This window comes from Hydra vulgaris, chromosome 08 (genome assembly GCF_038396675.1).
Source record: "Hydra vulgaris chromosome 08, alternate assembly HydraT2T_AEP".
NCBI classification, from domain to species: Eukaryota; Metazoa; Cnidaria; class Hydrozoa; order Anthoathecata; family Hydridae; genus Hydra; species Hydra vulgaris.
Window position 1 is genome coordinate 52687501 of NC_088927.1, and position 14031 is coordinate 52701531.

The 14031-nt window shown below is 26.8% G+C and overlaps 1 long non-coding RNA gene across 2 annotated transcripts in view; it reads right to left on the reverse strand.

The window, feature by feature from the left end:
- LOC136083953 (uncharacterized) overlaps positions 1-14031 on the reverse strand; it is a 41821-nt gene that overhangs the window by 1530 nt on the left and 26260 nt on the right. Inside the window, exon 1 of one of the 2 annotated variants that reach the window (XR_010640228.1) lies at positions 9435-12075. The exons of the other annotated variant lie outside the window; for it this stretch is intronic. This is a non-coding gene — a long non-coding RNA (uncharacterized LOC136083953). Of the gene's footprint in view, positions 1-9434; positions 12076-14031 lie in introns of those variants that run through there. 2 annotated transcript variants of the gene reach the window in all.

Here is a 14031-nt window from a genome sequence, read left to right on the forward strand (position 1 = left end):
ATTCATACTTAAAATTTTATCTTTACACCACTTGTGGTTTTTTAGATATGTTAGACCGGCGTCTTTATAAACCTCCATCTGAGAAAAACAGCTTTTAAAAATGCTTACATATAAAATTTCTATAAAATATATATATATATATATATATATATATATATATATATATATATATATATATATATATATATATATATATATATATATATGCAAATCTTAATAAAATAAATGAGATAAATCTTAGAATGCACCAGTTTGATATGGGTTTTCTTCTTTTTCAAGAGTTTTATCATATCTATTCTTCTTTTTTCCTTAAATTACTTGTCTGCGTTTTTATACGTGGTTCAATTTTTTATATCTGGCTAAATATAATCGTTTTTTATTTATTTGCCTACACCCTTCTAACAAGTACATTCCAGGTGTCAAATCCATTTTTTTTTAAATTAACACACTAGCTTGTTTACCAATGTTAAAATGGGCTACTGCATCAAAAGTACCAAACTGAAGATGTGAAAGCGAAACATAATGACCTTGGTATACGATCTCATATTGTCATGTTAAATGATTCGTTATTACTTTGGGTAACAAAAAAAAAGTCTTTAAAAAAAATGTCATTACTTAACTGTAATGACATTCTTTTAAAAAAATGAAGACATTTTTTTAAAAGAATGTCATTACTTAACTCATCATAAATTGGTTTAAGTTTCCAAACAATTGATATAGGTAAATCAGGGCCAGGCTTATATGTTGAGGTATGATTTGCTTTGTCGCGATAGTACCAAAACCAACTACCTGCACCTTCAGGACAGTGAGGAAAATGTAAATTTTCATTTTTTGATGAGGCGACATGATAAAGCGTAGCTCTTATAGCAGATTTTTGTTATGGCGAATTGCTCTGCCGTAAATATTTTGGAGACAATCAATGGTCAATTTTCCGCGACCACCTAGACCTTTTTCCTTTTTTTTATGTTACGTAAACGTGTTCCAACTCTTTTTTGAACATGTTCAATACATTCACAATTGTTTACTTGTACACCTTCATAAACAATTTTAACAGCATCATAACCCTTGCTATCTCCATCACCATAAATTTCAGTTAACATTTGTGTTTATTGTGCCATTTTTCATAGACAAATGAGTTTTCTTTTCTTAAGTGTACTTTAAGAAAACAAACTTTACATACCTTATTTATTGCTTCAACATCTAATACTTTGCCTGTTTCCATTGAAATAACAGAAACAACTCCATTAACTGAGGAGTAGCCTCGTCGCTGCCAAGTTCCATCACATGATACTGCAACATCAATTGGATTGAGCAAACGGTCAGTAATGGAGTTTAAAACAAAATGATCATTTTTCAAACCTTTTAATTCTTGAGCAGCATCCATCATTGTGACTTCAGCTACACATTTTACTGCATTAGTTAATTTTAAATCAATTTTATTATAATTGTTAATAGTCATTGGTTTCGGCATATCCATCAATTTAACAAATCTTAAAAATCCAGAATAACCTTGACCGCATGATCTCATGGCATATACAGCCCTGGTATTTATATTAATATTTTTTTGTTTGTTGAATGTCTATAAGACAAATTCTTTTGAGTAATTACAAATAAAACAGTTAATATAGAGACAAGAAGCTAGACCTTTTCTCTTGTTTTCGTTTTCTGAAAGAAATAGCTCTAATAACATGCATTCTGGACATGTAAGGGTAGAAACTACACAGTTAAGTATTTCTAAATCAATGAAACGGTATCCTGTAATTAAACTACTCAATATTGTGGGTCTTGATGATGAAATGTTTTTAATTTTTTTAGCAGAAGCACTAATTTGATCAGAACCAATTACATTAAAATCAACAGTTCTCATCATATTTACATTTATATCTTCAACACTTTTAGTAATATTTACATTCATATCTACACAAATTGACTCTATGCTTACATTGCTTTTATTTACATCCATATCCACACTATTTACTACTAATTTCTTCGTTCCATAAAACATTTGTTTCCTTTTATTTCCTTTAGTTCTTTGTTTAACTCTATAAGCCTTAACCATTTTAAAAGAATAAAAATGGACATTCCAGTGATTGCTTTTATTCTAAAGTGGTTTTAAACAATAGAAAATAAATTTACTTATTTAAGTATGTTTTCCAAACAGATAACAAGATTTTTAGTGGATTTTTTAGTTATAATGAAAAAAAGTGCCGTTGCTATGGCGGTTGTTATGGAAGTTAAAATTTTTAGGGTTCAATAAATTCTAGTTTAATAAAGATCTATAACAAATTTTTTTAAATGGTTCTGAGATTGTGAATCTCTGATAAATTTTGCACAAAATAAGAAAACAATATTTTTTTTCCAAAATTTTTATATTTCTGAGGGGTATTCCACCTTAAAGTTAATTACTTTTACTACTGCCTTTTTAACTTTAATTTTTTTTTTTTTTAATTTTTCTTGATGTTATTTACATAAGTTATCTAAAAGTGTAAAAGTTTAATTTCTAATTCGTTTAAAAAAACAGGGAATTGCTCTGCATTTTGCGATTTTATTTTAGGCTTTGTATTTTGGCTTTTTTTATTCAGCGCGGTTGTTAAGTTTCTCCTAAAAATGACTAACTGGAATAATTGTTGTCTGCAATGGACTTATTGAAATTAGTTTGTTCCAGACAACAGTTTTTTGATTGGCTATTTATAAATAAAGAAAAAAATTAATTTTGATTTTTGTTACGTGGTTGTTAACTAAGATCTTATCTTCAATGCGGTTGTTAACAACGAACACGCTGAATAAGAGAAGCGATAATCAGCAGCAATGCTACCAATTTGACCGGTTCAATTATGGTAAAGTTTTATCAGGACCACTTATCTATTTCCTCTCGACATAGTCAATAATGAAACAAGTAAATCAAAAAAATGTCTTTTCAAAGCTATATTATAAAAAGTCTTTCATTCTAAACCCCAACCAAAAGTTATAAATCCCAACGAAAAAACTTTTTGAGAAAAAAATTAGGATGAGGCCCCCCTTAGCCAGGAAAAAATTTAACATGCATGTTCATCGGGATTACACAAATGCTGCCAGAGTTCTACCAAGTCTAAAAGATAAAGTAAAAAAAAAAAAAAGAAATTCAAAAAAGCGTATTTCTCCGGTTTGCTCTGAAAAAAATTTTATCATGTACGTTTATCAAATTAACACAAGTGCTGAAAGTTTCTAGCTTGTGTGGAAGCTCTAGCTTGTGTGGAAGGTAGTGAAAAATCAATCGCGCTTATTCGGGACCGCTGATAATCGACAAACAACTTGTCAAGTCAAGCTAACGATTAAAAAATTAAATGTTTATTCTAAAGCAATTGAACAAGATTTTAGTTTTCTAATCTTCCTTGAGCGGGTTAGACACCAACGCTACGAAAAGGTTATTAGTGTGCCCACTACCGGCTTTTGTTATCATCTTTTTTTAAATGGATTATATATAATAAAATGCAATAAAAAGATTATATCTGATAAACACTCCTTTTATTATATAGCTTATCTCAGATAGTTTAAATGATTTATAATTTTTTAAAAACTATTTTATCAGACGATGCCCATAAAATAAATCACTTTTTCAAGTAACATTTACTTATTTAAAAAACTTTAGTAATAAAGTTTTACATGTTATATAATTTATGTAAAAAAAAAAAAAATTACTTTTAAATGTAAGTAAATTATATTTTTTGATAAGAGTTGTGTGAAGTAATTTACGCATAAAAGAGCCATACCTTGTTTGATATCTCTTTCATTACTTTATAAAAACAGTTATATAATTATATTATTTTATGGCTCTATGATAAAGTCATATAATGATAAATGATAAAATGTTACACGTTTATGAACAAGTTATAAAAAAAGGTATTTTATTATAAACATATTGCTTACAATTTGTTAGCTTTTCAATCAGCCAAGGGTGTTTTTTTTTACTCCATATGATAATAATTTCTCAATTAGAACTTGATAGTTGACGGTATTAAAAGCTTAAGATAAGCCAATAAATACTCCTAATGTGAAATGAGATTTTTTAAAAGATTCTGAAATGTTGCACGTAAGTTGGAAAAGTGTGTAACAGAGTATTCTGTTGAACTAATATTTTCAAAACCAAATTGGTTTTTGTATACGATATTACCATTAATAACATAGACGTAAATTCGATTAAACCTTAATTTTCCTGAAATTTTTGAGAAATCTGAGAGAGCCAATAAACTATTTATGTTAGTGAGATCTCCGGTCTTGAAGATAGAAACTACTTTAACAATTTTTAGACAATGTGGAAACATTCCTTGACTTATGCTCTAAAAGATTTTGAAAATATTGTGTTTTATAACATCACAAAAAACTTAGTGGTAAATCGTATTTTTGACATGTAAACTAAGTTTTCAGAAAGAAAAACTCTTAACATACCACCATATTTTGATAGTTAAAGGTAAATAATTAGAAACATAAAAGCCACAAGTGCTTGAATTTATATACAACGTGCCTTTAGAATTAATAACTAAAAAATCTTGCGAAAAACACATTTTTTATGTCAATGGGTTTTGACTTTTTTAAAAAAATTAAAACTCAAATATAATTCCAATAAGAGCCACAGGGGCACCTTATTGGAATTATATTTGAGTATAATATCAACAGAATACTCTGTTAAAACAATCTTTTCAAAACTAGATTTATTAAACTTTTCGCAAGCTTACTTGGATCAAAACGCGAACAAACATTTCAAAATGCAAAGAAACTTAATAAAAATTCAGAAAATATTATTAGGATCTATTCTCATTAGATTTTTGCAACCTTGAACGTTTGCCAGCTGGTGCAATTAAACACAAGTTAGAAAGAACTAAATATTCAAAAAGTTTACATCTCGATAATTTTCTTGTTGAAAAAATGAAAATAAAATTAACATAGATGCAAATAATATTTATAATCATTATAACAAAGAAATTTGTAAATTTTCCATTAGTTCTGATTTAAATATAGAATGCAGCATTGTTCATTTTAATACTGGAAAAAGCCATGATTTTAATGTTAATTTCTGTTTCATTTAGTCATTTATTGTATATAATTTCTTTGTTTTAATGAATCTCAATTATTTAGTTTTTTGACTTTCTTGGACCAGCTAACTGTCAAATTTCATACTTCAGGTCAAGGAGTGCGAGGTTTGAAACAACGTCTTTTAAATTATTTGTAAAAAAGTACAATCATGAATCAAATTTTATATCAGTATGCTTTTACGATGTGGCTATTTTTCAAAAGTGTGGAATTATGGAGTATATTAATTTTTAAGTTCTTTTTCTTGTTTATAAAAGAATTTAAAATTGAAAAGTAGCTTTTTTGCACTAGTTTATTTTGAACGATTCAATTTACGCATTAAGATTTAAATAAAAATAAACAATTTAATTAAAAGTTTGGATTAACTTGGATTAAGTTATTTGATCGAGTAATGCTTTATTTATTGGCTATAGCATCTTAACTAGTTTATGTTACTTTATAATTAGTAAATTTTTACCAATTATGAAATTATGCTTGCTTGCTTTAATATATTTATAAAATTGAAGTTTTGTTTATACAAGCTTACCTCTTTATTTATTTTATTATATATTTTGCAGGATGCAATTTTTTCATTAATTTTCTATGAGTATATAAAGATTCCTTCTTGTAACCTTTATACAAGTACAAATATAAAAACAAGTAAATTGAAAAAGATTAAAAACCATTTTAAACAAATTTTTTAGAGTTGAAATTTTGGCTTTCTTAAAATTTATGGATTAAAATTTATTCCTCAACAATTTTGTAAATATCTAATAATTTTTTTTGGTCGCAACTTTTAAATATATTTTTATATAAAAAAATCATTTTAACAGTCAATGTTTAGAGAGCTTGCTATAAATTTTCTGATCTTGTAAAGTTTTTTTTGTTTAACATTTACTATCATGTGCTTCTTACGAAGGAGGGGAAGTTTATCAACTTTTGGAAAATGTATTCACCCTGAGCGTACTAAGATTCTTTAAATTCTTTCGTTTATTTAATTTCACTTATTGTCAAAGAAAGCTATCAACTGATAAAAATAAAGACATAGAGAAATCAGGTTTTGAAATGTCAAATTTAAACTAAGCGATCAAAATAAAATTTTTATTTGTATTCAGCTCTTAAGTGAGTTTGCATGTAAAGTTGGGAAACTTGAATGGCTATGGTTATACATTGTTAAGTAGTTTATCCGCATTTGTTATACATTGTTAAGTAGTTTATCCGTTTGCTTTCATCCGTGGGATGAAAGCAAACGGTACCCAAAAGAATATAATGCCGAATTAATTAAACGTAACATTACATTCAAATCTATTGTTTCAACTTGTATTCGTTGTTCTGTATAAAAAATTGAATTTTTTTAGTTTCTGTTAGTTCTATAATGTCTCAACATTTAAGATATTGAAATTGATATACCCTAATGCATTAATTTTAATGTTGGAATAATAATAATAAATTTCAATAAAAATCTTTTATTAAGAAAACCGTATTCAATTGATATATGGTTTTGATTTAGTATTTTTACTTTATGCATTTTTTCAACACTCACTAATACATCATGGTTTTCACCCAAGCACAAGTATTATGAGTTTACAAATGCTAACTTGTGTAACAAATGAGCTCAGTTGTCAGGAAATATGTCAGAAATTATGACTTTGTTACTGATAACCGTTATATATTTAACTGCTTTGGCGGGAATATTTCTTCCAAGACAACTATATACACTTTGATCATTGAATGTATAAATGCCCGTGTGTTAAAAATTTTTTTCGGGCTTTATGATATAGATATTCATCAATTTTAAAAATTTAACCAAATAACATCTCTTTAATTTCCTTTTTTTTTTGATTTATTTGTTTCCTTTCACATGTTTCTTTTTCCCAACCATGTTTTGTTTCTCCAAACATAGGAACATCTGCCATTCGTAAAACGTGCATATCATTCGATGGCAAACTTATTAAATAAACTTGCTTTTTTTTGCACCATTGAAACAAATTTTAGTTTTTAAGACATCTGTGATTATCATAAAAAGTTAGCACCAACATTTTTTTAACTCAATTATTTCTTTTCTAAAAGTAATTAGGGAAATACTCTTGTTTTTCCATCCGTTTAGAGTTTGAGTTAAAAGAAAATTGGCAGCAAATGCACTACAAGACATCATGCATCCAACTAAATGAATTTTGAAATATTATTTGACGTTGAAACATTAATCCAACGGCAGAAAAACAGTAGATAGCAGTTGCAACTCTTGCCAGAGGCGCCCAAAGCATTTTTTGGTCTTTGAGATAGAAAACTTTAAGATGTGGAGCAAACTCCAAACATTTATATGTTTATACTTATGTTAAATAACGACTTGCGAAAAATTGTGATGATTGGAGCTTGGGAACAAAAAAGCCTTAAAAATTTAACCACTTCCTGCCCCAAACGTGAGAGCAACAAGTTCATGAAACTTTTTTGTATTGTTTTCAACTAGACTTATATTCATCGATAAATTTTAAATTTCATAGTAAAATATTTTAGCGTTCAAAAATTATCACCATATAAAGTTTAAACCCTCCTCAATTTGAGGGGGTTGCAAATTTTATATTGTCATAATTTTTGAACTCTGAGAGATAATACTATGAAACTTAAAATTTATTGATGAATATAAGTCTAGTTAAAAATAATACAAAAAATATTTCGTCAACTTGTTACTCTCATGTTTGGGGCAGGAAGGGGCTAATTTTTTGGGGCTTTTTTTGTTCCCAAGCTCCAATCATCGCAATTTTTTGCAAAGCATCCTTATTTGACATAAGTATAAATACAAAAATGTTTGGAGTTTGCTCAATATCTGGAAGTTAGCTATCTCAAAGACCAAAAATGCTTTGGGCGCCGCTCACTCTTGCAACACTTTTTGAAACATTTCATGGAATTAAGAACAGTAGTCGCATAAGATTTTTAGTTTGAAAGCCGATAGGTTTAAATTTCCTTAATTGACGAGAACTTCCTATATTTGTAAAACGCAAATAAAATTTTTAGTTTGCATAACCATTTTATTGTCTATTTCTATATTAAACCAGGTGGTATGCGGAAAAACATGCAACTTAAAACAGCATATTGCACTTCTTTTAAAATTGCACTTAGATTAAATTGCTTCACCAGAAGTTTATAACATTAGTGTAAAATGGTTTTTATTTTTTAAAGTTTCATAGATGCTGCAAAATTATATTGCAATAAACAAAACATTTAAATGTCTTTATCTTTTCTTCAACACGTATACCCCTTACGATTTTTATTTAAGTTAGAGATATCCAAGATTTAAGTTTTTTTTGACCCCTCTTGCAATTTAAAAAATATCATGCCACTAACAATGTAATTTTTAATAAATTGTTGAGATACTTTAATAAAATATACATAAGATAACTGATGGCTTTACTTAAAATACTGACTTCCCTATCTTATCCCGAGGACCACGGTTATGGAAATCGATCCTTAAAGAGGAAATAAAAAACATGAAGTTATCAAATCTCTTTAAAGCAGCAGTCAAACAGCACCTATTTAACTTAAATGACATCAACATACTCTCTTATTTTTAAAGATCAAATTAATCATAACTAACTAAAACGAATTAATCCCTTTTGAATGACCACAAACGATGATTATATTACAATACAAATAGTTTTTTATTTCTTTTCTATACTCATGTATCAGATCGGTATGTAAAAGGCTTTGTTTTTAGTTTATTTCTACTTATTTCTACTTATTAAAAAATTCTACGAATTTTTTATGTCACGGTTATCTCACGCAAAGTTACAAATGAAAGGGGCCTGATTGATAAGACTGCAGTCTTCTACTTGCTCCTGCCATTATTTTAATTTTTTTTTTAATCTTATTTATAAGTGTATACATATAATTATACTTGTATTTATAAACGTATTAAAGTTAATTGTATGTAAAATAAATAGTGACAAAATAAATTACAAAAAAAAAAAAAAAATGAAGTATTAGTGAAAAAACTAAAATCAGATACAGCTGGCTCATATTTTTGTAGTTTACTAGTCTAGACAATATATATTGAAAAGGTATCACCAAAATAAAATATTATGTACCAGTTTGCTACTTTTTATATGTATGTATAAAAAATCTGGTAGAAAATAAAATTTTTTATTTCAAAAGATACTGTCTATTGAATAAATTTTGGATAAAAAAGTAAATTTTTGGCATTCTGTCTATAGCTTGATTAAATAAGACTTTTCTTGAAAAGTATTTTAATGAGAAATTTTAAATCACAGTATTATGCCACAAACACGACTTTTTGGATTCAATTGTATTACAATATTATTGCCAGTTTTAGTATTCTTTCATTTGTTATGAAAAACTTTCGAATAAAAAATCTATTAAAGAAAAAATGTTACCTTTTTTTTTTAACTGAAATCGAGTTATTGAATCAATTGAGTATTCTCTGCAATGTCGTTATAATGAAATATTATTAAACCGTATTTTGTTTCTTTAATGTTTTAAACGTCAATCCTTAAGCCTCAATATAAAAATACTATCTTAAATTAAAATAAGAGCTTTCAAACGCATTCAAACATTAAGTATTTATCTTAGCTGTTGTTTTGTTATAATAGTGATTGTTATAAAGTTGATTTACTTTGATGTACAAAGAATGATAAAACGTTTTAATATTTTGTGCTCGGGTAATTTTTATTTATTACACACATAAATACTTGACGTTTTATTTATAATTAAGACTGTCAAATAATGTAAAAAGTTCTATTATAACCCTATTATAGCAGAAAAAATCTAAAAAACAAGACTTTAAAATAATCAAATTTATACAATTTGTGTAATACAATCTTTTAGTATTAGTCTCATCATACTCATAAAAAATAGATAGTCTGAAAAAACGGTCCGTTTCCATTATTTTGTCGTTTCAATTTGAAGCTTGATATTTGGCCTGTTTACCTTGCACAACTTTAAAAAATAAGCAATCAAATTTATATACTATATAAATTCTTTATTATATAGCAACACAGCTTGAAGATATGTATATAGCTGATGGAGTTTTTGACAATAACAAGGAAATTGAACAAGATCTAGATGTATTATTATTTAAAGATTGATTGGTATCCAAGTTTTCTTACAACTTGTGTTGTAAAATTTACAAAACGAAATATGCCTAAAAAGACATAAATCTTCGAAACACAAACTCATCAACCTATTTAGCAAAGATAAAAACTCCATAACATTTTGTCATCTTGATCTAATAAAAAAAAAATGTTGAATAGTCTGCTTACAAATTGTCAAATGATTTATGGGGCTTCGCGATAAGGCTGAATTTGTCTTCTTCTAGCCCTAGCAGTGTATATACATTTTATTTCAGTCTAATTTTGTAAATGTTTTTTTTATGGCAAAATACAAAATAATAATAATTTATGTTTGCCTGAAGAAATTCTTTGAAAAAAAAGAAAGAGTTAAATTTTCAAAGCAGAGCGTTAGTTTCAGTTTTAAAAAAAACTGCAGATTATTATTTCAAAGTATGTGATGAAAAAATTTTATTCTTAGTTTCATGGGCTTCTTCATAAAATCTTATTGCTTTCCAAGCTTGATGATGTTTTATTAACCAACACTTAATAAAATTATTAAAAATGCCAATCAAATTCTTTAAGATTTTTCACAAAGTAAACATAATACATCATCTAACATTATCTACTTCAACTACATAACACTTCAAAAAACGCGAAAGTGAACGGACGTGTATTTTGAAAAATAATTAAATTATCAAAAAAGATACAAATGATAAATTTGCAACTTCTTGTTTATTTATAATTTAATATCCTATATACGTTGTATTTTTATCAAATATGACTTCTATCGAAAAAGAAAACACCAAGAAATATTTCAAGAAATGTTCCGTAAGCAACAAAAAGATATATTAGCGTTAATAAGTGCAAATTTAAAACTATCTAATTATCGAATCGGTAGATTGGTAAAAGAAAGTAGTAAATTAAAAGATACTTTCAAAGATTTAAAAAAAGAAAACGAAAACCGAAATACTGATCTTAAAATAACTAACAATCAATTAATAAAATATGAAAAAACTCAAAAAGAAATCGAGGAAAGTCTAACGTTTTACCAAGATTGCAACGACAAAAAAAAAAAAAAGAGCATTATAAAAAAAGATAATAGAAAAAATGAGCCTGAATTCAAACATAGGATCAAATACAAACATGGGAAAAAACGAAAAAAATAAAATTAGACAACTTGAAAATTGCTAAAAGCGATATAATCTTCGAATCGAAGGAGTCAAAGAAAATGAAAATTAAAGTTGGGATGATACAGAAATAAAAATAATAAACCTATTTGAAAACAATCTTAATGTAAAAGACGTAATCATAGAAAGAGCTCCCAGAACTGGTTCAATTGGCAATGTAAAGCCAAGAACAATTGTAATCAAATTACTTAACTTTAAAGCCAAAGTAAAACGTTTAAAAAATATATAAAAATATTAACCCGTCATACTATAACCCAAATTCAAAAAAAATTGATAACGGTATGGAGAAAAATTTCTTTTCATTACTTCATATTAATATTAGAAGTATTCAAAAAAATTTTGAGTCGTTTACACAGTTTTTATAAACATTGATATTAAATTTCAAATAAATTGTATAAGTGAGACATGGTGTCACGATTAAAACACTGAAAACAATTCTAATTTTCATTTACCTAATTATAAAGCGATTCATCAAATAAGAGCATCGAAAAAAGAAGGTGGGGGTTTGTGTATATACATAAAAAATTCAATATTATTCAAAGTTAAAACAGATTTAAGTTTAATCACAAATGATTACGAATCGTTATGCATTGAAATCATTAATAAAACCTCAAAAAACATTGTCGTCCATGCTTTATACCGACCGCCCTCAGGAAACATCAAGGTATTTGAAAATCACATCAAAAATATAATTAAAAACAAATCATCTATAAATAAAGCGGTTTATATTGTTGGTGATATCAATCTCAATATATTAGATTACAGAAAAATAAAAAAAAAAAAAATTTCTTTAACATCATATTTCAAAATAACTGTATTTCACTAATCAATAAACCAACACGAATAACTAGGGAAAGTGCAACTTCTTTAGATCAAATTATTACAAATGAGTTTATAAATACAAAAATAAGGACGGGAATATTTAAGTCTGAGATTTCTGATTTTTATTTATCCCAAAAAAACAGAAATGATGATCAAAATAAAAGAAAAAAAAAATTACACGAAAAAAACACGTTTAGTAAACGAAGTTTCCATTTGTCACTATCATAATCTTCTATCCTGTGTTAACTGGGATACCCTTCAACTTAATCTAAACACTAATAAAGCGTATAATATATTTCTCACTCAATTTTTTAATTTTTATAACAAGGCATTTCCAGTAGTTACTAAAGTAATCAAAGCTAAAACACTTCTAAACCCCTGGATAACGAGGGGTATTCTTAAATCTTCTAAAAAAAACAACGTTTATATAATAAGTTTCTTAAAAAAAGAACTCTTAAAAATGAAAACAATTATAAAAAATATAAACGGCTGTTTGAATCAATTTTAAAGCGCTCAAAAAAACATTTTTATTCTGATCAATTATTAAAACACAAAATGATTCCAAAAAAACGTGGAATATCATTAATGAGGTAATCGGAAAAAAAAATTATGCAGAAATTTACTTCCTGAAAATCTTAAAATAAATATTAATCGTATTATAAATAAATCCTTAGTAGCTGAAGCTCTAAATCAGTTTTTTGTAAATATAGGGCCTACTTTATCATCAAATATAGAAACCACTCTAGTAAGTTTCCATTCATACTTAACCTCAACCAACACTAGATATATGTCTAATTATAAACTTATAGAAAAAGAATTATTACACGCAGTCTCTTTATTAAAGCCTAATAAAAGTTTAGGATTTCATGATATAAGTAGTAATGTCATTATCAAACCAATTTAACATATCACAATTCCACTATTGCACATTTTTAATTTATCTTTACAGCAAGGTGTTTTTCCTGATAACCTAAAAATTGCTAAAGTCATTCCAATATTAAAATTAGGTGATCCTTCTGATGTTGCCAATTATAGACCAATCTCAATACTTTCTTGTTTTTCTAAAATATTATAGCGGGTTATGTATAATAGACTATATTCTTTCTTAAATGTTAATAATATTCTTTATAATAAACAGCATGGGTTTAAATCTGGTCATTCCACATAGCATGCAATCACTCATCTTGTTCATGATATATATAAAGATTTAATGAAGACAAGTTTACCCTAGGGGTGTTCATTGATTTAAGTAAAGCTTTTGGTACAGTCAATCATCAAATCTTTCTATCAAAACTCAAAAGTTATGGTATTATAAATAGTAGTTTGTCCTGGTTTGAGAGTTATTTGACTAATAGGAAGCAGTGCATTATATGACGGAGGAAAAACTGATTATCAAACAACTACCTGTGGTGTCCCTCAAGGATCAATTTTAGGACCACTTTTATTTCTTGTTTATGTTAACGATTTAAACAAATTCTCTAACAGCTTAAGCTCCATTTTGTTTGCTGATGATACCAACTTGTTTTGTTCCAGTAATGATATAAGTTTATTGTTTCCAACTGTAAATAAGGAACTTGACAAATTAACCCAATGGTTTAAGTTAAACAAACTGTCTTTAAATATCAATAAAACTAAATACACTTTGCTCCATCGTCTTCATAAAAAAGCATATATTTCCCTAAAACTACCGGATCTGTTTATTGATAATAAACTAATAAAAAGAGAACAATCAATAAAGTTTTTAGGCGTGTTATTAGATGAAAATGCAACCTGGAAAGACCACATAGGACTAATTGAAAATAAAATATAAAAAAATTTGGGTATATTGTACAAAGCCAAACAGTTTTTAAATCTGTCTTGTTTGAAAAACCTTTACTTTTCTTTAATTCACTGCTACTTAAATTACGCAAAGA